The sequence below is a fragment of the Python bivittatus genome, unplaced genomic scaffold, assembly GCF_059951505.1.
Source record: "Python bivittatus isolate LINGU-HERP-01145 unplaced genomic scaffold, Pbiv_v1 ctg000350_np1212, whole genome shotgun sequence".
Classification (NCBI taxonomy): Eukaryota; Metazoa; Chordata; class Lepidosauria; order Squamata; family Pythonidae; genus Python; species Python bivittatus.
Genome location: NW_028277074.1, coordinates 3,010,428 through 3,037,068, shown reverse-complemented (window position 1 = coordinate 3,037,068; position 26,641 = coordinate 3,010,428). Strand labels below are relative to the sequence as shown.

The following is a 26,641-nucleotide window of genomic DNA, read 5'->3' as shown; positions in this document are numbered from 1 at the left end:
CAGTCCTAGTCAAATACCTGAACAACTTCACCACAGTGTCTTAGGGAGTAGGAAGGCCTAATGCTCAGCAACTGCTGTAATTCTCAATTTAATGTTTGTCCACCAAATGACTCTTCTCAAATTATACTAATAAAGCGGGATTCAGTAAACAGCACAGAATCAAACTGGAAGAGCCAGCAATATCTAACACTGCTGTGTCTGTGTGTGTGTTCCCTTCAAGTCAGTGTTTTGCAGTTTTCTTGGCAAGATTTTTGGAAGTGGTTTGACATTTCCCTCTTCTTAGGCCTGAAAGAGAGTGACTGGCCCAAGATCATCCAGCTGGCTTTGTGCCTAAGACTGGACTAGAACTCCCAGTTTCTAGCCTGGTGCTTTAACTACTGGCTTTCAATACTGTATTACTCCATCTAAAACCAGAAGCATCATCAGTACAGAAAAGGCATATTGCTAAGATTTCTACTCTTACCAAACACTTATCATAACTGGAATAGCATGAAAACAATGCACACTGCAACTACATCCAGTATTTTTTATGTAAGCTAAGAAAGAACCTCTACATTGAGCTGAACTTTAAAAATGCATTTTTAAAAAAATAATTAAACTTCTTGGTGCATGAGGAAAAACCAAAGTCTCTTAAAAGATCATAGAGGAAATGTTTTCTAAAATTTGAAAATTGTTATCTTTACATATTTTAGTATACTACTGGCCAAGATTATTTTCCCCACCCTGTAAGCCAAGACTGGATTAAAAACTAAGATGACTTTTTTAAAATTTGGATCAACTTTACGCAAGGCTGCATTTGACCTGAAAGAGACTTCTTCATTGAGATGACCATTGCACAGACTTGCTACATAATCTATTTTCATGAAGTGCCTGACTTATTGATCTGCTAGAATGCCAATAATCAACTTGAGGCTTGTTGGTGGGATGAAGTAATCAGCCCTCATGAAAATTGATCCATTGCACTCAGTCTAGACAAGTAGTTCTGTGAAACAGGAAATTAGCATTAGACAACAAAATTGTGACTTGAAATATTTTTATCAGCTGCCATTAGAAACAGAGTGGATCGGTACTCTAATCTCCTTCCTAGGGCAGATTGGTCAGAGGTTTTAAAGTAGCTATGAAGAGATGAAGCGAGATAGAGATACGTATATGCACCCACCCATACATATTAGTATATATCCCTTTTACTACTGTGTCTACCTACCTTAGAAGCACAGAATCTGAAGTTCTGGTGCCTCATTTGGTTCCCAAAAGTCTTGTGTAGAGTTCCAAAAACAGAATGTTCCAGAGAACACAATTGGTCTGGCAGTTTTCTGGAAGTTAATCATATGAATTGGGGGTGCCTCAGGATATCCTAAACATGGTGTTCAGACAAAACAGGCCTGTTTCAGGTCCAGAATACCACAAACCATTTCTGGTTTGGAAGATTAACTTCCAGAAAACATCTGGACCCCACCCAGAATGGGTAGTCCAGAGAAAAATAACTTTCTCTGGAATATTCATTTCCTTGAATTGTAGCATATTCAAAAAGTTGTTAGTGATTTAAAAATTTTAAGACGATAGAAGGGGATATTTATTACATGTATATATGTATGTATGTATTCAATTTATAAGGTTCCCTACCTCAAACAAGTGAGTCTTGGCGGTGAACAATCATAAAATCAATTAAAACTAATTACAAACACAATACAAAAAAAGTAAATATATACAGCAGCTGAGAAAAATTACAATCCATAGATGTTAACATAACCAGGAAACGGGGCCCTTGACACAATCGGGACCCCAGGCCCGGGCACATAACCAGGTCTTCAAGGCCTTATGAAAGGCCAACAGGGTTGGGACCATCCTAATCTCTGGAGGCAGAAAGTTCCAGAGGAGAGGTGCTATGGCAGAAAAGGCACACCTCCTAGTCCCTGCCAGCTGACATTCCTTGGCTGATGGGACCCAGAGCATGCCCATCCTGCCAGACTGGATTGGACAGCTAGAAACTGGGGAAAAACGGTCCCTCAGGTAACCCAGTCCCAAGCCATTAATGGCTTTAAAAGTGACAAGTAGCATTTGAAGTGCACCTGGAAACACACTGGCAACCAATGCAGCTCACCAAGCAATGGTATTACATGTGTTGAGTACCCAACACCATTAACTACCCATGCAGCTATATTCTGCACCAGCTGAAGCTTTCGAATACTCTTCAAGGACAGCACTACATACACCACATTGCAGTAATCCAGATGGGAAGTCATGAGGGCATGAGTGACAGTGAGCAGAGCCTCCCAGTCCAGGAATGGGCACAACTGGGGCACAACCTGAAGGTGTACAAAGGCCCTCTTACCCACAGCTGCCACCAGGTCTTCCAGCAGGAGCCATGAATCCAGTAGGACTCCCAGATTGTGCACCAGGCCCATCTGGGGCAATGCCACCGCATCCAGGACCAAACGTACCCAAAGTTACTCAATTTTGCTTGAGTTGAGCCAAAGCCCAATGCACCCCATCCAGGCCCCTACAGCCTTCAGGCACTGGGACAGGACATCCACAGCATCGCTCAGCCCAGGGTGGAGATATAAAGCTGGGTATCATCATCATACTGATGATACCTCATTTCAAACTGTCAGATCACCTCATTCAGTAGGCCTCATGTAGATGTTAAATAAGAGGGGAGAGAGGACCAAGCCCTGAGGCATCCTACAAAGTAGGGGCAGCAGGCTGCACCTCCCCCACCCATCAACACTAACTGGAATTGACCCTGGAACAAGGAGGAGAACCAGCACAACACAGTGCTGCTCACCCTCAATTCCTGAAGCATGTTCAGAAGGATATCATAACTGATTGTATTGAAGGCCACTGAGAAGTCAAGAAGAGCAAGGATGGATGCAGTACCCCCATCCCACTCCTGCCAGAGGTTATCCAAAAGTGCAATCAGTGCCATCTAAGTCCCATATCCCAGCCTGAATCCTGGCTGAAAGGGGTCCAGATAATCCCCTTCATCCAAGGCCCTTTGAAGCTGCTATGTGATCACTTTCTCCACAACCTTCCCTAAAAAGGGAAGGTTGGAGATGACAAAACTGCCCAGATTAGTTGGGTTAAGTGATGGCCCCTTGAGGAGGGGCACACCACCGTCTCCTTAAGAGTCAGTGGGACCATCCCCTCACTCAAGGAAAAATTAACCACTGCCCAGACCAATCATGCATTCTCTCCCAGGCAGCCTTGACCAGCCACGTGGGGCACGGATCTAACACAGAAGTGGCCAAATTAACAGCTACAAGAACCCTGTCCACTTCCTCAGGTTCAATGGGATTGAAATCCTTCCAGATAACCATGCAAGACTCAGCCCCCATAACTTCCACTGGCCCTGCCAACACAAAGTGAATCCAAGGAACTTTATCTGCTAGATGTACAGCATATTCCTCACAGTGACCCTGTAGGTGAATCCTAGAATTATTTCCTCCAAGGAGGGACCAGGTCACCCAAAACAGGGCCACTGGGCAGCTATCTGCGGATGCAGTAAGGGCAGAAAATAATTATGTTTTGCTGCCCTTGCTGCCATGAGGTAGGCTCTAATAGTGGCTCTAGCTCATGTTTGATCATCTTCGCTCTTTGTCATTCACCAGTGGCACTCTAGGCATGTCTTGGAGAGTTCCAGAATCCATGAGTGCGGAGAGGCTGCTCAGGCACAATCCGATCCAAAGCCACAGCTGCTCTCCCATTCCAGGTGGCCACCAAGGTTTCAGCCGTTTAGCAAGGTTTCAGCTGGGACTGTGTAGCAGACCTTCCAGAACAACCTTAAGCTCCCTCTGGAATCCAATCAGGTCCATAATACTGTAAATGTGCAGTAATAATGTTGTTGTTGTTTTTCTCAGCATTTGTTCTGCTTAGTTGCAGGGTCTGCTTGTTTTACACTGCTCTTGCCTAGTGTAAAAGTGAAGCTTATCAATGCATGATGCAACACGGGATTTTCTTTTAGCTGGCTTATCACAAAGCCTAATGCTGTCAATGCTGAGGAAGCAACTGTCTGGTCTAAGGTCACCAACAGGCTGCTGTGGCTAGGGAAGAACTAGAATCTGGTTCTCCCTACTCCTAGTTTAGTCCCTTAATCACTCCACCACACTACCTCTCTTAAATGATGAGTAATAATGTTGTGTTGTAATTAAATTCTACTTTCATGATATGGAAATTTAAATGTCATCAAATCACTTTTTTTTTTCATTCTTCCACTTACATTTTGAAGTCCATGCCCTAGCATTTCCCTCAGATACTAAAACAGTCCTCAGTACATTATCTTTGCTTGAAATATGGTCTTTCACTAGGGTGAAAAAAAAAAAAAAAGGACCTACTACAAGGTGCCAGATTCAATCGATTGCAATATTTATTGCTTTGAATTCCTAGAGATACATTTATTCTTCTGACTATGTGTCTATATTTGCTCAAGGCCCAAAAGCCAATAAAGTGGTAAGTAACAACAACAACAACAACAAATCCCATGAGGAATTTTATGGTCTTTAACTGGAGCCTTACTCAGGAAGTTTATGCATACAAATCATGTGCTGAATCAGTGATCAAAGCGTCTTCTCATATATGCTCAAGGTTACACACTGAACAATGCACCTTAGAATTCAATACACTGTTGACTTTAATTAAATCCCATGTCCACATCTCCTTTCCATTGTTCAAGCAGGGTAGCCATCCTGTTTCTTACAAACTCTTGAAAATATTCAGCACTTCTGAGTATGCATTCATTCATATTTACATCCCTTCTCTTATTCTCCCAGTCATCATAAAGCCCATGCTATATGTCTATTTCCCCAATTATTCCAAAAGCCTAAAACACTTTCACTTGCAGATTATGTTCAACCTAAAATTGGTTTAGGTGATTCATGAGGTCTTTCATGTCCATCATCTTTTATAACACAAAGCAGTGAATACAGTATTTAGAATGATATAGAGCCTGTTTTTTTAGCAATGTACTCATGCTACATAAAAAGGAAGAATACAGTATCTCTTCTTAAAATATTTATTCTTTGATGGCCTAGAATTTAATTCTAAAAGGATTACTGCAATTATTATACTTCACAGGTTTTACCTTGTTGTATTTAAAAACAATTTTACAAGAAATTATTCTTTTGTACTTGCTGTAAGTATGTCATGATTAATCCATTAGCACATTGCTAATCCTGCAAGTAGTACATTTTCAAATACCAGTGTGGTTAAACAAGGAAAAGGACTGCCTATCATTTTCAAAGTTTCTTGTAGGATAATGTATTCATATTAGTCCAATCCTGTACATTGCAACTGAAAATATATCTGAGGACAAGGACAGATAGAGCAGGACAAGAACACTATTTTTTCTCATCTGTGCACTAATAATGAACATCTGCAGCAGGAACCTGCAGTGAGGTGAGATTAATATCTAGCAATATATATGTGTCTGTCTCTGTGTATGTGTGTTTTATGCATGTAACGGAAATCAACATAATACCTGCATCTTAGAATTAATCCTGACGTGGCTGCCTGAAATGGCACATTCATGGATAGCCAGCAGTGTCTTATGTTATGGACACAGGTGACATGCTTCCTGATTTACCTCTTATGCTGGCCTAGTTCCTTACAAGTGGTGGAAAAAGCCACTGATTACCAGACTGACTGGCTTTCAAACATGGAACAAGAAGTTTTCATATTGTCATAGCAAAATAATTTGAGCTAGCTCTTTTGCACCACATATGGAGTACTGCCATGAGTTCAGAGTTTTGAAGTGAATCAGCAGTGGCCTATATTTGAAAAAGGCAAGTGAAAACCTGGGGCTTCAACATGAACAGATTAGAGTTTGTCAGACAGATCTGTTGCTGTCATTTCTTACTCTAGAATCTTTAGCAACTGATCCAGTTTTGAAATGGTATACAAAAGGTTATAGAAATTGATTAAGAATAAAAATTAATTTCTGGCTAATTCAGTCATCCTTTTTAAAGTAGTAAATGAGATGTGATCTAGTATTATTTACTGGGACACAATTTCAAAAAGGCTGTTGTTTTTGTAAATTTTAAAAAATATATATTTATATATAAACACTACAGTAAAATCATATACCATATATACTTACAAATAAGCCCATCTGCAGATAAGCCAACCCTCGGATTTTTACCAAAATACTATAAAAATGTGCTACCTGCAGATAAACTGACTCAAAATTTTCATATTTTAATTTTCACAATTGGCAATTGGCTTATCCATGGGTGGCACATTTTTCATGGTATTTTGGTTAAAAATTTGAGGGTCAGCTTATCCATGGATGGACTTATCTGCAAGTATATATGGGATATATGGGTACTTTAAAAAAGTATTACCATATATACTCGTGGATAAACCCATCTGCAGATAAGCCAAGCCCAATTTTTGGGGTGTGTTTTGGCACCTAAAATTCTTGGCTTATCCATGAGTGTATACGGAACTTTCATGAGCACAAGGTAAAAAAGGATTATTGTATAAATTTAAAAACTATTTTTTAGGAGGTTTGATTGAATAAATCAAGTCCAAATGCATTAATAATATTGACATCAATGCATGGATAAGTATAAGCCACATGCAGCCGTGATAGAGACACCAATTGCAATTGTGCCCAATCTTTATCACAGTGGATACCTTAACTACAAGAACTTTCTGTAGTACTATTGTCGTTTGTAGATTCAGCATGCTTGTGAAATGTACTGTTGCTTGATTGTCTATGTATGGTGCAACTCTTTCAGACTCCCTTAAAGTTAGATCTTGTAGAAGTTTCACTGAAGCAAGCAGTAGGAATTTCTTCACTTCTCAAACCTTGCCTTGCCTCTGGAGGGGGAGAAAGACCAGGTTTGTTTGTTTGTTTTTAAAGAGAAAAATAGAGGAAGAATAATGCTGAACTTGTCCCAAGGAGTAAAGGGAGAAAAAAGGCCACCAAGATGGCTAGTTTTATTGGATAGATTAATATTGCTATAGATGACTGGAGATTATATACAAAGAAATTTGAACAACTGTATGGCAAATGAAATAATCGCTGAAAATAGCTCAAAAATGAACTGTGCTGATTTACTGATTGTAAAATTTTGTTTATGGGAAAAAGGCACCCACGATATATAATTTGTGGCGATGGTAATTACTATGTTTGTAACTGCTGCAAAGAAGATCAAAAGTTGCTTCTTTAGATATCATTTTCTTTTTCTTTTTTTGTTATCTTTCACTTTTTCTTTTATTCTTTTATGTTTTCTTTCTTTTTCTACTTTTTCTTTTATGTTTCTGTAGTTTTTTAAACCTATTTAAAATCTTATAATAAAAATTATTTTTAAAAAATGACCTGTGCTATCGTTGTAGCAGAGGTTCATACACAACAGCTCTACACAGATTTAAAGGAGAAATCTATAGAAAATGCAGTACAATAGAACATATTTACAGAGCCTGATAATTAGGAAAAAGCAAAGCATTTGTTAAAGTTAAACAAGCAAGTCATTACTTTAAAAGGAGTGCATGGTTCATCCTATAAATGAAGAATGTGATAATGAAAGTGAAACAATGATATCTAATTTGGAAATCTATAGAATAAGACCTGAAATGAAACCAACTATGGCTCACATTGGAAGATTAGATTACAATAGATTTCATATATTCTTCTATTTATTTGATCCCTGATGATCTATAATTATTGCTACTTATTTGTTGTCTTGGATTTATGAGCAAAGGTGCAGACTTTCAATGTAAGGTGCAAGTCCTCCTCCTCTTCCTCTTACTGCCCTCTTCCAGAAACTCTGTGCATTGCTATCAAATTAATAAATCAAATCCCCAATCTCCCAACCCAAAGCATAAAAAATAGAAACACTACATAATTTTATCAAGGCTGCCAAACATTATCATTTGTGCCAAAAGCCTGATGAAAAAGATTAGCTTACTAATATTACCTGAAAGGGTACCAAGATGGGTGGCACACAGACCTCATCTAGTGCCTAGATATTTGTGGGCTGCCTTACTCCAATTACGCCTGCCCATCTTATTACATCTAGTAGGGCTGGCATGTTTCAGGTTCCATTAATAAAATTATGCCATCTTGTTGGACTTCAAAGAGGTGTCTTTTCTACAGCTATCCATATTCTTTGGAATAGCATTCCTCCCCCCCCCATCTCTGAGTTTGCATGGACCAAGCCTTTCTGTCATTTAGCAACACTTTAAAAAGATGGCTTTTTAGCTGGCCCTGCCACAGAGAAGGATTATCACTGAGGATCCATCGCTTTACTTCATGTAGGGTAAGGATACTCAGCATTCCTTTCTGCTAGAACACATAGGGCAGGCCTATCTGGTCAGCACAGGAGCACAGGGGTTAAACCACCTCTTTTGAACTGGACCTGAATTCTATCTGCAACTAATGTAGTGATCTACACTACTATTGTACTGCTAATCCTTGTTCTTATTACCAGTTAGATCACTGCATTTTGGGCAAACTGCAGTTCCTGAGTCATCTCCAAAGGCAGTCCCACATTTCATGGTGATGAGGACACTAAACACTGTCACAAGGTCTTCCCAGTCCAGAAAGACCTATATCTGATACGCCTGCTAAAGGTCCTCCAGCTGCTGCTCTGTTAGGAGCTGTTAGTCTAGAAGGACTCCAAATCATAGAACTCCTCCTTCAGGGGAAATGTGACTGTTCAAAGCTAAATTCAGCCATGGAACTAATCCAGATCATTTATCTACAAACAACAATTCTGTCCTGCTGGGATTCAATTTAAGCTTAGCCTTCAAGGTCCTCAGGCGTTAGGTAATGATCCCACATGGCATGGGAAAAAGATAGTGTTTCAGCAACTAATCTAAATTTTTGAATTCTGAAAATCCCATCTACAGGCTATCAGAGGCTCTTCAAATAGCCTATTGGTGAATAGGATCGTATTCCTGTGTAACTTTTAATCAGTTCTGCCTTTGATTCCTTATATAAGTGCTTTTTTATCTGACCATTACTTCAGCTTGTACTGTTTGCTTCTTCTGTCTTCTTTCTGGGCAGAAATCAGTTTCCTTTCAGAATCAGATGAAAAAGAATATATTTTAGATACACCTTCAAATTTAGATGTTAAGCTATCCAATACAACCACTGTGAAAGTAAAATAGACCACAATCCTACTGCCAAGGATTCCTTACACACAAAAGCGGTGTACAAATATGAAATAAAGATTAGATTTGTTTATTATATAATTCTATGTGAATTCTAGAATTTTACATTTATTCACTCCTAAATTAACACTATTGCATTAGGGCAATCCTTCTGGGATTGTGTTTAAGATTACAGTGTATTTTACATCAGAGTTATTCATTAATGTGCCATTAGAGATATTTTATTGTTGTTTGCAGACCACACAGTGAATAACAGGGGACTATAGGAATCAAAACATATTACAGCAGTGAAGAGAGGCAACCTTCCCATTACTCTGCAATGTTGGTTCACACTCTCATTCATTGAGAACTCCATGGAATTTTAGTTCAACATTGTAAAGTATCCTGTAATCTATCACAAATTAATTCATTGGTGTAATTAAGTATATGAAATAAACCTTTGTGAAGATTTTAATAAAAATTTGAACATTATAAATACATTGTGGCTAGCAACATATATCTGGAATATTTGTATAATAAATAAGTCATTTATAAGAAAGGAATTCTCTCCACAGAGAGAGAAATTATTGTCTTTGCTATAAAATATATGTATTTTTGTTCCTTATATGTTCACTCACACAACTACTGTATGCTATTTTCAACATTATGTAGTTCCCCTTTTTACAGAGTCACTGTAGTCTTTGAAGGACTGGTAGCAGTTGGTGTGCATTTAATACAATAGTATTCCCTACTGGATTAAGACTTCCATCATCTCCGGAAGACAGCACCATCAACTTAAGTTGGAAAAGGCTGCAATGCATCATGTAATCAAAGGTAAGGTTCAAATACATTTGTATATTGCAAAAAAAGGAGAAGGAAAAGAAGGCTGTTCCTCAAATAAAGCCTAAATTAAAAAAAAAAAAAAAGTTAGAGAAAATTGCTAAGGACACCTTAAAATTTATATTGTTCATTTCTGTTGAATGGACTTCATGAGCAAAAGGAAAGCATAAAGTTTTCTTTGGGGAAAAAAAGGAAGTTCAGAGAGATCTTGGAGACAACTGATCCAGGCCTGCAAATCTGATGACTGTATTACATTTTGGAATATTGTATCTGGCCCCATGAAAGGTGATGATAAAAATAAGAAATTTCCATCTGAGCAACAGACTGAGTTTAGAGAACATCAACCATGGCCTAGTGCTTGGTTTTACAACGTATTACTGGAAAATATCTATCAGTCCTCAGAGGTGCCCTGTATGTGGCATTCACTGACTTAAAAATTACTTTTCACTGTGTTCCTAGAAAACAATCATGGAACAAATTGGTTATCTCATCCACTGATAGGCATCTGCTGCCGCTTATTAAAATGTTGCATGATAATACCTATATCCAAATTAGGCTTGAGAACCAAGATCACCTTTATGTTGTGGTTCCTATTTCCAAGGTATATTTTGGCCTCTTTGTTGTTTAAGTTTTATAACAAATATATAGTAGAAAACTCGCAAAACCAGAACATTACCTGCCAAGTCTGGCTAGTAGATCTACTGCATTATTTTTATATGCAGATGATGCAGCTAGTATTTCAACTTCACATGAGGAGAGATCTAAGGAGGAGAGCACTAAGATCAGTTGCCTCCTATTGCGCCAATAATAACCTGGTTATTAACTATCAAAAAAGCAAAAAAAAATTTTTTTCAAAGATTCCCGCCCACCCTCTAAACATACATGCCAATTATCAGAAATGTTATTAAACAAGTTAATTCTTTTAATATCTTACGAATTGTTTTCCACGCTATAGGCACTTGGAAGGCTCAAATTTCAATCAATCTTTCAAAGAGAAGATAAAAAAGAGTGTGGCCATCTTAAGGTTTTTCCAAATGACAGGAGATAATTATATACCACATGGACTGAAAGGCCAAAGCACAACTATCTTATGGTTTCAAATAAGGACATATAGGAGATAGAGCCATGAGAGGCGGTTCAGTCAGGATTTCTAAGGAACATATTTCTGGTTCCACAATGTCTGAAGCTCAATCCTTTAGGGTGAGGCTGGTGTAGCATCATTAAATCCCAGGTGCTGATAACATGTATTAGTTATTAGCTTAAATTAAATCCCAACTCAAGTAGTTTGGCTGCTTTGATTCTTCAAGATAAAGTCCAGTCTTCTGGTAGCAAACACTTAACTAAGCTCTAAGGTACTGTGGACTTTCACCCAATGCACTGATCTCAATGAGTTTTGAACAAACAAAGTCATTCTTAAGCAATATGCCAGAGATATGGATTTCCAAAATTATTTTAGCCAGGTTCCACGTTACTTTATCCCACTGGGACCAGAAAAAAGCATTGCGCCTGCCCTTAATATCACATCTGAAAACACCAGAAAAGTTTTTACATTGGCCCACTATAATGCCCTTCCATCTGCTCTCTTGGAAGTCAAGTTTTGCAACATTCCTACAGAACAATATATCTATGTATGTGATGGGAGATTGAAACTGAGAGTCATATACTGCTACACTGGCTCTTTTATAGAGATATTCAGGCTATATCTATTTCCCCAATTACACCACAACATTTAGGCAGGACTGAGGTTAACTACCTCAACATTCTATTAGGGGTCTCAGATAGTACAGCTAGATTTGGTATATTAACTATGATACAACAAACAAATGCTTCAAGTAGGACAAGTCCGAGTATTGTTTTATGCTAACATAATCTTATGTATGTTTTGGTTTATTATTTTGTGATGTTATGATTTTATTTTGATATTATCTATTTTATTATTTTAATATTTTTAAGTTATTCTGTTCTATGACCATAGTAAACTAAACTAAACTACCTAATATTTAAAAATCATCAGCTTAGCCTATGCAGTCAGTTACAATATAAACCAAGCATATTTCAACAGAAAAATCTAGAGACTACCCATGACATATTTGCAAAATAAATAAATAACATTTAAAGTTAAAAAAAAAATTAAAAAAACAACAGTCAAAATTCATGAAAAAGCTTTTAATCCTACCCATTCTGCAGACATAACTTAAAAGAGGAGTGTTTATTCTGTTCAGATACCTACTTTAAAAATAAACTAAGGAATTTTTGAAGATCACTGGCTTTTTCCTTATTTGGCTGACTTGCTGCTTTCTAGAACCAGATCCCCCAGTCTTTTTGGTCCAACAGAACTTGGAATATTGAAAACATCTTGTGGGCACTCTTATAGCATATCTTTCTCTCACAGAACAATAAGCAGTCAGGAATATTTTTCGCTTCCTCCCTTCCCAACCGGAAACACATATGCCCATTAATTGAATAGAATATCACCTGTTTAGAATGCAGGGTTTGCTTATCAAAATGTTTGGCTATTTGTAATAGGAGCTAGAATCATAGAGGATGTGAAGATGCTTTATCTCTAGTCTAGATGAACTTCCTTACAAGATTTTGGAGAATCCAGAGACTGAACCTGAGATATTCTACATGCAGAGCATATGCTTATGCTGAGCTAGTTTCTCCTTCACCATACCTTGGAAGTATATTTAAACAATGCATTTTTCCTTTTAGCTTCTAGCAAAGGTTACTCAAATCTCATTTAAAGTAGAGAAGTTTTTTTTCTTACAAATATTTCTCTGTTTGTTGAAAAATGTATTTTCTTTAATAAATGCCACTGTGTATTCAAACCAGTCAAGTTTGTATCCTTTGAAAGAAAGAAAAAATCATAGTGATGCTTGAGTGATTTGGTATTTTGAGTAATGCAGGGTAAACATGGAACTTTACCAGAGTATAGATTCAGCCTGAAGACATTACAAATTGATCTTTGGTTTCATTATGTTTTTTTAATCTGCAGGTCTCTGGATTAATGGAAGAATTTAATAGGATATTTAAAAAAAATTCTAATACTTGCAGTCAATCTAATTTAAAATGGTCAGAGAGTCTTAAAATATTATTGCATTTTTAATCTCAGGGCATACATCTCAGATACCAAAACACCCAGTCTTGTGTACTCTAGTCCTTATATTAAAAGTGTGTGGTACTTGTTTCTTTGTTCAGGAAGGAGTCCATCTTAGGTGGACTCCAACTAGAGAGATTTTTCTTACATTCCATATTAAACAATCTATTTAGAAAGTGTAACTTTTTTTTTTTTTGAGTTTGTGGATGATTTGAATGTTTCTATACTACCACTACTCCACTTTATAAATACAACTGAACAACTGCAGAATAAAGTAGGACCATTTAATTATCCAAAGGATTATGAGTTCCAAAAGAATCCAAGAGAATGTTTGAGAATTAGCATATATGAGCATAGTACACTGATCTTAGCTGTTAAGAACCATCTTTTCCCATATCTTTTCCCTGGAAGTCATTTTGCAGAAATTTTCATTTATGAAGTTGGGTAGATGGTAGTCATGGTGAAACTTTACTGGTTGTGGTGCCCAGGGACATTCACTAAATCCCTATTCCCACAGTAGCATTAGGCAAGTATCACTTAAATAGTTTTTCCAAGTTTTTCACAACCAATATTAGTCAGTCTATTTTCTCATTCTTTTTCACTAATTATTAACTGAATAGCCTTTAGTTTCCTAGTCTATTTTAATTTAACACTATTTTAATTTCATGAAGCTTATTTTCAATTTTAAAATTTATTTAAGTATTTATTAAATTCCTAGACTATCAAACCTTGTCACTCATGATAATTTTTTTCATTGTAATGCTGTAAGAAGTAGTTATAAGGAAAAAAATTAAAAGAACATTTATATTTAATAACTACCTAAACTGGACAGTTTCTTGAAACTTGAAAACTATTTTTAGGGTATTATTTTCTCTCCCCACTTTCTTTGCAACAGTTGAGTGGTCTTTCCAATGCCAGAAAAAGACTATAAATCCTGGCACAGATATACCCTGGAAACAGCTTTTCTCAATCAGATAGCTTTTCTTTCATTTCTTTAAAAAAAAAAAAAAAACAGGCCTATGAGAATATCAGTTTTGACTGGATTAGAACAGAATATATAAAAATTATAGAGAATCTGAGGACGTCAATGGCACCAATCTTTTGCAGCTATTAGGCTTTGTAACTTGCTCATCTTTAAAATAAGGAATAGCTGCGGTTTCTTTTCTACACAATCATTGCAACAGTCTCAAGGCTGCATAAATGCTACAACAACTGATCAGAAGTAATGGAGGTGGTAGAATGAGTCCTTCTGAAAGTAAGACCTTGGTTCTTCCTAGCTTGAAAAGCAAGCATGTTCTTAGAAAATAGAAATAGAAAATAGCTGCAGCGTGTCAGTTTGTCCATTTTCCATTTCTTAGCTGAAGGACAAATTAAATCTAATTGTATCAATGTTTTCAGCCTATGTGAGTGCCATTTTTTCTACCCTGTTAGAACTGGAATTGGAAGCCCCTACACTCTATCTCTATCATCTCTATCATCATCTTCTTTTTCTTTCTTTCTTTCTTTCTTTCTTTCTTTTTCTTTCTTTCTTTCTTTCTTTCTTTCTTTCTTTCTTTCTTTCTTTCTTTCTTTCTTTCTTTCTTTCTTTCTTTCTTTCTTTCGGATAGAATCAGCTAAACATGCAAATAATATCAGTTAGACTAGCCCCAAGTATTACTATAGTAAAGCAGATCAGTACTCCTTCTAGCATGTACCACATATCTTTGTAATAAATTATCTTTCACATGGCAAGATGTATTTTAAAATGGGTGGAAGTATGGTTTCAAATTTCATCAATAAGATAATTTATTGCCTTCAGGTCAGACTTGACTGCTGGTGATGACATGGACAGACTATTCATTTGTCACTCACACCCTGCATTCCTTACAGTAGTTACCAATGGTATGATTAATAAAAGACAAAGTGCATTTCAGTAGACTCTAGATGCAAAAGGAATGGAGAATTCTTTCACAATGATGGTACTGCCTTGAAATGAGATGTCAGCAATTCTTAAGAAAAAATATTATCTTAAATCCTGTCTGAATATTAAGAGACCGTTAAATATAAAATCCAGAATAATTAGGCAGAAAGCCTGTGTAGTTTTCCATGTCTAATACAGCAACACATTTAAATAGTAAAAGTGCATACATAATCATTCGTCCCTGCTGTTGTTGGTTTTTTTTTTTTAGGTATATAACATAATTCAGGCTTGAATATTGCCCAGAAAGGAATGCTGTCCAACCTTTTTATGGAAGCAATTTCTTAATGCAGCTAATAACTAGTAGCAGGAAGGAATAATACGAAATTAAAAGGGCATTGGCAAAATTGCATAAGTGTTTGTATTAAAATGGCCATTGTTACAAATAGTCCCTAGCACTATCATCATCAGAACTCCATGTATAGGATGCAGTTACCCTTTACTCAGCTTCATTTTCACTTCCAGATAGATAAGCATCTTATTTATGTAGATTTCATGGATCCAAATTTAATTTCCATCCTTAAGGGAATATACCTAAGGAAGGTCAATTCTCTTGGAGAAAGAAATTGATAGGTGAGGTTGAATATACAATACATGGAAGGAGGAGGAGGCACATTTAGAAGAAAGAAACTGCTAGAAGTGTCAAAGATAATAATGGAAAGAAAACTGCAAACTGATCCCTTTTTTCTGTGAGAATATGGTTAAAATAACAATTGTGGAAGACTGGGTATATTTTATTACTTTTGTTTCTCTCTCCTTTTGCAAATGCCTTAACATTTTATTTCTGGATTTTGCTGCCTGTCAGTCAGTCTAATAATAATATTAATAATAGTTTAAAATTATTACTAATCATAATATTCATATTAATAATAATAGTCAGTCTGCTAACGTGCGAGGATACATATCTGGTATGATTACATTCTCCTTCTCTGATGCTTTCCAAATACCTGGTGCAGTGGCTAGTGAAGCTTTACAGTAGATGTTTCTGAACTGTTGCATTCCAAAGCCATGTCCAGAAGGGCAAGCCATGTTTTTTTATTACATCTGAACTAGATGTTTTCCTAGATGAAATGCTTATTAATTACATTAGGACCACGATTTATTGTAGTCAGACCTAACTGATTTTTTTTCCCCTGTCTCTCTGTTAAGGCCTCCAACATGGCTTAATGTGTGTTGGTGGTGATTTTACCCAGATTACTTAGAAAGCTTCCTTTCCTGGAGGTCTCTCACTGGCTCATAGCTGCTGCTCTGGCTTTATAATAAATGGCTCTGGATGATGCTCCGCACGATTTGGGGACTTTAGTTTGGTTCCACCACCTTGTGTTGGCTCTTCTCTTACTAGTAAATTCCACTTGAATCAGCAAAGAGAGGCCAGGCTTCCCTTCTTCCCAAATTTGTCTCAATGAATCTTAATGAATCTGAAATGTCTTTGGACCTTTCATACTGTTTAATGATCTTTAATAGAGCTTTAAATTTATGTGGTATGCTTTGGCTTTGGAAAGTAACAAGTAGGCCAAGATACTTGTGGTTTTAATATCCTATTAATTAGCAATTCTGGGTGGCTTTTCAAGATGTTTTCCTGGAATGGCCACCATGCTCCCTATCCTGACAAGTTTACATAACTTCAATATAGATTGTAATAAATACTCACCTCATGTGAAAATAGGAAGTCAACTCTTCAAATGACAAAACAGCAGCAGCATATTCTATTCTGCTTTTTTTCAACCATTATGGGTTATTGGATTATCTACATAAAGAGTCAGATAATTATTAGTTAAACAATTGATGGAAGGAATTAGGTCAATTTGTCTGGATAAGAAAGTGACAGAATTATCCAGAATATCTCAGGCAACATAACACACTGAGTACTATTCACTATCCAAACCTATACATTTATCTATTCTTTTAAATAGTTTAATTCTATTGCTAATATACTTGATTAACACTCCAGTCCCAATATGTTGGTCAAGTCATAACTATTCTCTGGGTCTACATATGAATAATAATGAGCCTGTGGAAAAAATATTCCCTTCCTTTTCTCATAAAACAGCCTTCCCCAGTTGGCAATCTTTTACTACTGTATGCTGGCTGGGGACAATTGGGGATGAAAATCAACTGGAGTTTACCAGATTGAGAATGTTCTGCTAGAAATTGTATCATTTTATTCTCACAGGTTAAGGAAAAATAAAATAATGTTATTTTTAAAAAATGTGACAGGATTTCCACAAGATGTGGCACTGATTACTATGCTAGATGGCTTCACAAAAATTAGCTTGATCAAGAGCTACTAGCTTTGATAATTCAGTAGAATATCAGAAACACTATTTCTCAACAGCAGTCTGGTAATGAGGTCAAACATCAAAAGAGCATTGCTATGTTCACAATTTCTTTGATTCATTCAGTCTATAGTAGAAATGTTCTAGAAACATCTGGATGGCCACATATGTGAGACCAGATGGATCTCTAGTCTAATCCAGTTAATTTTTTCCCACTTCAGGGTAACAATGAAAATAGAAACAGCAAAAGAACCTGAGTAAAAAATAGAATTAAAAATTTATCCCCAGTGGGTCACTACATTTTAAGAGCTTGTGTTCTATTTGTTTCACTGATTTTCATTTCAAGGATCAACAACAGGTAGGTACAGTAATAGCAGCTTTCGACTCTGTTCTTTAAGGAGCAAACCATAAGACCTATTGTAGGCAGCCATATAATTGGGTTATAAGAAAATATTTTACTTTTGTAGCAGAAGCTTCTCTGATTAGTTGGATCTACTTAATCTATACTGGAGCTGGAATTGTTCTTGGTATATTAAAGCCTCTGTTGCTTTTTATCATTTGCAATGGCCAAGGGTTACAAGGTATAGGATACATTTAATGTCACACAAATGGGTAGGTCGGTTTTTCAGCTAATTTAATGTGTCGGTGGGTTGGGAAACTTCTGTGGACATTCTTGATGTACTAACTATCTAAAGAAAGATTTAGCGCATCTTAACTCTTTATTGTCCAGACACAAATAAATGAGGATTCATACTATCAATATGAATACCATACTATGTATGGCAATTTGTTGCTATATTTTGGTAGCACAAAATTGGAAAGGGAGTTTAAGAGGTTACCATTTATTTTGCTCATGTTCGTTTCACCTCAGAATAACTCATAGTCTTAGACAAAACCAATGCTTAGGTTTGAACCTTCGATCACCCCTCCTTCTTTTTTGGTTGCAGGATGTTTGGCAGAAATTGACTGCTTTTCTTTTTTGTGTCTTCATTCTTTCAGTAGGATGATACTGCTGACCTGCAAATTTGTTGTCAACAAATCATTGGAGACATTTTACCATCCACTTATTTATGGGATATATAGGGCTCTACAGCATTAGCCCTAGGCAACTCTGCCATTATTTATTTCTATACAAAGTGATGACACACACAAATTTGTAGTGTGTAAGATTCAGGAACTTCTCTACTCTGAAGTGGATTTTAAAAATGAGAAAAGAATTCAGTTTTTCCTTTTCTCCTTTCCTAACCAGCAGTGTTTTACTGCCAACATATCTTAAAAACAACATGGGCATATAACACCTGAGAAAAAGAAAATCAATTCTAATAATAGGCATAATGTATTTCTCGTGGAGAAGTCTGACAGAATTACTAGAAATTGCAGGTAGCTGGAATCACTTGTCCTTTAGCCTCACATTTCACCGCACATCTGCAGTTCACACTAATCCCCCAGAAACATTCTCCTTACTGTACATTATTGCTTAAATAGTATGCCTCCTGAGGCACAGCTCAATTTTGATGTACTGCTACTAGCAATCTCTGTCAAGAGTAACCATAGAAAAAATATCAAAGCAATGAAAAATGGACAGCAAACTATATAAAAAGATGTGGGGAGAGAAGTAATATCAACAGATACAGCTCTAGCAGTATTTATGTACATTCAGTGTTTTATAGAAGTGAAGTAGAAAAGAATGTTGCTAAAATATAGGAGATTAAATTTTGCATAATCTTGCACACATTTATAATTTATTTCTGCAATTATGTAAGCATTTCTGATTTTTGTGCCCATAAACTTAATAGAAAATTTGTCTGAAACCATAATTCTATACATTATCTATGAATAAGTCTCACTGAACTCAATATGACTAACAACAAAGTACCTTCACTTACATTGCACTAGTAAATTATTCTTTTTTTACCCTTTTTCCTTTATACCTGGAAAAGCAATTTAACTTTTAAATGCCAGGGCCTATGCAGGTGAAAAAATGGCCCCCTGACTCCAGGAATAAAGGAGAAGTGAATTCCTATAGTTTGCTCTTCAGTAAACCCTATTGGCTTGCTCTGGTTAACAAGCACTGGACAAATCTGATAGTAGGTTTATAATAGCTGAAAACAAATTGATGATGGGTTTTATTGTAGATGCAGTGCTTTTCCAAATAATATATGTACTTTTTCATAAATACTGATTTTTTTTTATGATTAATTTCTAATTTGAATGGTTGGCTATGATTTTCATTTGAAGTAGATACATGATGCAGAAACAAGGTATCAACCCTCAGTTCCTTAAGCTATCAATCAGTGATCAATTAATTCCATCCAGGCATTACAGATAGTCCTTGTTGAACAACCACTCATTCAGCAACCATTCAAAATTATGATGGTGCTTAGATCATGACAATGGCTGAGTTTGCAGAAATGGCTAAATTGACTTGTTTGATTAAGGAGGGAACTGGAATTACTTTTATAAAAGACTGGAAACCCTTTATGGATTTTTTGCTGAAAATGGATAAAAATGAACAGGTGATTTCGGGATTCATTGATTCAAAAGGTTTGTTTATGGGAAGAAGGGAACCCATGATATTCGGTTTGGGAGGGTGGAGATGGTAATTACTGTGTTTGTAACTGCTGCAAAGAAGATTGGAAGTCACTTCTATAGATACTTTTCTTTTTCGTTCTTTTTTATCTCACTTTTTCTTTTACTCCTTTATATTTTCTTTTTTCCTACTTTTTCTGTTATGTTTCTGTAGTTCTTTAAGCCTATATAAAATTTTCTTATAATAATAATTACTTTAAAAAAAACAACAAAGTTATGACTGCACTGAATGAGGGGACTTACAACTGGTGCCCATAGTTGCGGCCATCACAGCATCCCTGTGGTCAGGTGATTGCAATTTGGGTGCTTGGCAACTGGTGCGCATTTATGATGGTTGCAGCATCTCATAGTCATGTGATCACCATTTGCAACTTTCACTTCCAGCTGTACAAAGGGGATGGAGGAGAGACAAGTGCTGAAACATATACTACTGATTTTTTAGTCTGTGAAGGCTTTTGTACATGTAGACACCCATCTACAGACATCTGCAATATATGAAGAAATAAGGAAACTTGGCATACTCAGACCCACTTGTATTTTTGGAGTAAATCTTTTCAATATGAGCTAATGAAGGCATATAGTATCAAACAAGGATCATTTCTTACTTGACAAAAATCACTATTTCTATCATTAAATATAGAAACTGGATGTACATTCCTCCATTCCTAGTTATTTGCCTGATTGGAGAATCATATCAGCTTTGTAACTCATTTTCAGACCAATTCAGTGCAGTTTGACTAAGAATATAAAGATGCATATGGTCAGTATCTATCTTTTTTTCCCCTTTTTCTTTTACATGAATGAAACAAAAGTGAAAATAGTAAATGAAAAATATGTGCCATGCTCAGACACTCCCATGGTCACCACTCTCTTTTAGTCCACAAGCCCCCTATAATCTATCATAATTGGATAAATTTGTAGCAAATTCCAGAAGGTTAGAAGATGATTTTTGAGGGCCATCTAATTTTTCCATATGCAACAATTGTTAGCCTACAGTTTGGTTGCCATTATGGAAACACAGACATTAAACAAAGAAATCTATACTGAAAATTCAAAAAAATCTTTGGAATCTGACTGTTTGTGCTCTAATATTCATAAATATACTGGCTACTTAAGTAGACCTGTGGTCCAACTTGAGGGCAAATCAAAAATCCAAAAGAAAAAGGCAAAGTGAGTTATATGTCTTTAAATCTGTGAATCAAAATACAATCCTTGTCCCCAGCTCTACCTCTGATACATAGTTTAGAAACTTCATTTTATTACAAAGATCATTGTCATTGTACCTGCAACAACAACAACAAAAAAAGGTAGGGGGGAGTTAATATTTTGTTGATTGTTCATATAAAATGCCTTGGTGAGGTGGAGAGGAAGAAGTCAGATAGGGACCACCTTTTCTAAAATCAGAATGACTAGTGATCTAACTACCATTAAGTATTGCAAAGATGGGCAAAGTTGTGGGACCTCCATCAAACTGTGTTCTGTATCAATTATCGGAAGCTCTGAGAACATTGGGGAATTGTGGAATTGTTCAAAAGGCAAATGCTATGGTTTAAAAAAAAAAACTGAAACAAAAATCCACAATGAAATGCATATGATGGGTCATACTGAAGTTAAAATAAAGGTAGGCTCTAGATTGGAAGTCATTGAAAACATTCATCTGAAGGGGTGGACAAGACACCATCCAGATAGGACTTTGAGAGAAGAATGTTAACTTCTGGAAATGATCAGCAGGTTTCACCTTTCTTGGAGTAATAAAACTTAGAACAGGCCTGCATGGTCATGAGCTGAAGGCAACTTATAAAAAGTATCAAGTTATTGTACCAGTTCCTCTACAGAAATTCTGGACAATTCTGGATAATTGGATGCCAAGGAGAGGGGGGTTAAAAGATGTCATCTATTAGTACTTGCAGGCAGGCAGGCAGGAAGGACCCTTGAGGATAATAGCTATTTTCAAAATTGTTAAAAACAAAAACAAAAAAACAGCAGAGCTTCCTGATACATTCTTTTGTACTGGGAACAAGCTGAATAAACAAGCTGAATGGAGCTTGGGATACAACAGGGTCCTAGATGTGGTGGTTCCTGCAAAACTACTCCTGTATCAGCATATATTATCTTTTCTGCCAAGAAAGAATAACTGTGGAGTCCTTGGGGTTCTCTGAGCTTGGTTGTTTTCTTGCAAATGTTTCATTACCCAACTAGGTAACATCTCCAGTGCTAGAATGGAGTGGGATTTGCTCTCTGTTTATATACAGTAGCTTGCCCTGCTAGTGTTGGTGGAGGTGGGGGTTCCCCCCCCCTTGGTAGTTCCTTGATTAGGGTACTGCTTTATTGCTGGTGATAATCTTGGTGCTAATCTCTGCTTAACTGGATGATGATTGCTGGCAAGGAGATGTTCTGGTCTTTTGTTTCCTTTTTATTGTCTCTTTTGAATAGTATGTAGATGTTATTTATCTCTATGTGCCTGTTGATACCAAGCTTCCAGGAATTCCCTTGCATTTTCGGATTTAACACCCCCACCAACACTAGCGGGGGTTGTATATAAACAGAGAAAAAACTCCACTCCATTCTAGCACTGAAGATGTTACCTAGCCAGGTAACAAAACATTTGCAAGAAAACAACCAAGCTCAGAGAACCCCAAGGACTCCACAGTTCAACCCTGAGCTACATATATTATCTTCTCTAAGGAAGAATAAATACTGTACATGTGCTTGGCGAGTATTGTTCTGTCCATGTGGATAAGAAAGAACCAGTATTGACTATGACCCATATACTCATACATCTGCTAACATACAACATGAACAAAACTCCTAGACTATCAACTTGATTAAATTTAGACGGAGGTATGGTCCCGTTATCAAGCATAATGAGGATCCTAAATCAGTTCTGAAATATTTCCTATCGGATGTGATAGGGAGCCTCCAAAGTCAAGTATCATTATCATCTGTCTGTTAGTACCTGGTAAACTTGTGAAGTAATGTAACACTTTTCCACTGCGTACTGACAGATATCCACAAAGAAATGTGTCTCAGCATTTACTGTGACTTTTTTTTTTAATCCTCACTAATGAGAGCTGATCTCCTGCTGCATGGTACCTCTCTTTGTAACACCTGCACCTTCTTTTGCTTGTTATATTCCCATAGCTTGTCTTGTTAACATTGCCAGCAGAAAGGCAGCCTTCAGAAGCAGCTGCACCAATTACCTCCTCAAGGCTGAAGGAGGTGACATTTTGCAACACTCTTTGGGAGCAGAGATGGACCTACTGGAGGGCCTACAAATAAAAAGTGCCAGGTTTTCATTACTGCTCTCTTTTTGTACATAGGTTGGCTGACTTTTAAGAAAAGATTATTTTTTGAGCCTCTTCTCATTTAAAAAAATCTATTGAAGATTTTTTCCATTTTATTGTGTTGCTGTAAGTCTTGATATATTGTATTATTTCAGTACAGTGATGTTGATATAATATAAAGATCATTGACATTCTATTATTTAGATAACTTAAAGTATTGAAAATAGAGAACAGAAAGATATAAGATATTCTATCAAAATTAGTTAAAATTTAGGATTCCAATATGACAAGCATTAACATTTTCTAGATTTTTCATTCAAAGTTGAGTACAACATTGAAAAAAAAAACCGCTGCAACTTCCATCAAAGTATTTGTTACATAATAAAACTTTCAGTCAAGCTAATTACTTAATATTAAAAGCTCCATTGCATTGTTACTTAATGTCTGTGTGTCAATATACATACGTACAATATTGATATAGATATATACAGATATAAATATAGATAGATAGATATCTTCATTCATCTAGCTAATTCACTGTTTTGTATTTAAGGGTTTTGATATCAAGCAAATTTCCTGTAGTGATTTTGTGCTGGAATTGAAGAGGCAGTATTATCTGGAAACAGGCACAAAACATAAACCAGAATTAAAAGGATTGCTATGACTTGTCACAATTTCACCACTACTAAATTATACTATTATATGAAAATCCTGACATTTCCTGCTGTACTTCAAATGGGTTTATCCTTGTATGCTTTTACAACTCTGCTGAATTTACAATTAATCTTTTCTAGTTCCTGTGGATGTGAGAAGTTGAACCTTTTCATATGGTTGACTTAAGATGATCTGCCAGACAGACCCAAAACATGAAATGTCTTTGAGCCTTGCATACATGATCAGATCAGTGTAAACTAGGAAAAATACAAGTAAACCTAATATAATGTCATCATTTCTCAGGTGGCTGATTTGTGCAGTCAAGAAGCATATGACTTGCCCAGAAATATTCACTCTGAAATAACTTCCTCTCCAGAACAGTTACTTATCAGTAATTGCACCTGGACATTCTTAAATTTGTATAAGAATGTCCAGGTGCAATTACTGATAAGTAACTGAGTATCAATGACAGTGGTTGTGGGATGCAACAGTGGGAGAGAGCAATGCCTTTTTTTCCCATGGGCATACTGATGTCCACAATGGGAAAAAAGCTGCTGAACTAAATTGACCCTAGTTTTGATTCAGCAAGACAATTTTTGTATTATTAATAATACTGGGGTTTAAATTTGAAAATTCCCCTAAGTATGTAGGAACATTAGGCAAGGCAGCCAGACTTTTGTGATATTGAAGCAAGAGTTTCTGAATTAATAGCTGCCAAAAGAGCAATGGCAGAAGAAAGCCAATATCTGACTCACTTCCAAAACTCCATTCTCAGAGATGAGATCAACACTGGCATTATGAGCAGTAAGAATGGAAAGAATGAGCGCTAATGAAAGAGATTATTCTCTGTCCCCTTCTCTTCTCCTTCCTCTCTCTCTCTCTCTCTCTCTCTTTCTCATACACAAACCACACACACACATGCACAAAATCCCCTCTCACCCCTATGGGTGGTATGTGTCTTGCTCAATCTCAGGGCCTCTACCAGAGGCTTGGGAGTTTGAGGGTTCTGCACAGAATCTTAGCATTTCAAGATCTAATTTTGCCAGCAATGTTTTCTGTTATCTTGAGCCAAGGGATGAGCAAACTAACCCCATTCATAGGACACTAACATGGAAAGGTAGAGCTACCAGATATGATGGCTGGTGTGGGTCTTCCAGGCTGTATGGCCGTGTTCTGGAAGTTTTGTTTCCTAACGTTTCCCCCTGCATCTGTGACCAGCATCTTCAGAGGGCAGGAGCACAGACAGGAGCAGTTCTTTCTGTGCCCAGGATGATGTGACCCTTTTGTGGGTATTTATAGAGATCAGCAAAGGTACCTGAAGGGGTGGGGGTGAGGGTGGGGGAGGGTTTGGGTTAACGAGTGGCTGCTTGTTTTGGTGTCAGAATATGTGTGTATCTTCCTGGGGGTTAGGCAGGGTTTTTTCTTCTATTGAGTTGTTAACGAGTGGCTGCTGAGGGTGATTAGCATGTTCATTGTATGAATTGTTCACATGTCCTGGTGGTTGAGCTGAGTTCGTTGACCTTTTGCAGGCTGTATTTTTCAGGATTGATAGCCAGGTTTTGTTGATTTTTAGACTTTCCTCTTTTTTATTGAAACTGTGCTGGTGTTTGTGAATCTCAATGGCTTCCCGGTATAGCCTGGTATAGTGGCTGTTGGTGTTGTCCAGTATCTCTGTGTTTTCAAATAGGATTTTGTGTCCAGTGTGCTTGAGAGCATGTTTGGCTACTGCAGATTTTTCTGGTTGCTGTAGTCTGCAGTGTCTTTCGTGTTCTTTTATCCTGGTATGGATGCTGCGTTTTGTGGTCCCGATGTATACTTGCCACAGCTGCATGGTATGCGGTATACTCCTGTGGCGGTGAGGGGATCCCTTTTGTCTTTTGCTGATTTTAGCATTTGTTGTATTTTTCTGGTGGGTCTGAAGATTGTTTGGAAGAAGTTTACAGAAAACCCACCCACACAGACCGGTACCTACACAAAAACTCCAACCACCACCCACGTCAGGAAAGAGGCATTATCAAAAGCCTGATGGATCATGTCAATCGTATCTGCGAAACCCAATTCCTAAACTCTGAACTTAACCATCTTAATTGGGTCCTACAAGCAAATGGCTACTCCAAGAATGAAATAAAAAGAGCCATCAAACCAATAAAACAACATGCGACTGAAGAAGAAAAACAGCCACCCACCAACAAAGTATTTCTGCTCTACATTAAAGGGGTCACGGACCGCATGGGAAAACTGATGGAAAAACACAACTTCAAAACAATCTTCAGACCCACCAGAAAAATACAACAAATGCTAAAATCAGCAAAAGACAAAACCTCACCGTCGCAGGAGTATACCGCATACCATGCAGCTGTGGCAAGTATACATCAGGACCACAAAACGCAGCATCCATACCAGGATAAAAGAACACGAAAGACACTGCAGACTACAGCAACCAGAAAAATCTGCAGTAGCCAAACATGCTCTCAAGCACACTGGACACAAAATCCTATTTGAAAACACAGAGATACTGGACAACACCAACAGCCACTATACCAGGCTATACCGGGAAGCCATTGAGATTCACAAACACCAGCACAGTTTCAATAAAAAAGAGGAAAGTCTAAAAATCAACAAAACCTGGCTATCAATCCTGAAAAATACAGCCTGCAAAAGGTCAACGAACTCAGCTCAACCACCAGGACATGTGAACAATTCACACAATGAACATGCTAATCACCCTCAGCAGCCACTCGTTAACAACTCAATAGAAGAAAAAACCTGCCTAACCCCCAGGAAGATACACACATATTCTGACACCAAAACAAGCAGCCACTCGTTAACCCAAACCCTCCCCCACCCTCAC

At 37.0% G+C, this 26,641-nt stretch overlaps 1 long non-coding RNA gene across 2 annotated transcripts in view; it reads right to left on the bottom strand.

Annotated features, from left to right (window-relative positions):
- Positions 1-26,641, bottom strand: part of LOC148215110 (uncharacterized) — a 111,408-nt gene that overhangs the window by 72,315 nt on the left and 12,452 nt on the right. For both annotated transcript variants that reach the window (XR_015796749.1, XR_015796748.1), the window contains exons 2-3: positions 20,096-20,236; positions 16,639-16,734 (exon numbers count right to left, since the gene is read on the bottom strand). This is a non-coding gene — a long non-coding RNA (uncharacterized LOC148215110). The remainder of the gene's footprint in view (positions 1-16,638; positions 16,735-20,095; positions 20,237-26,641) is intronic.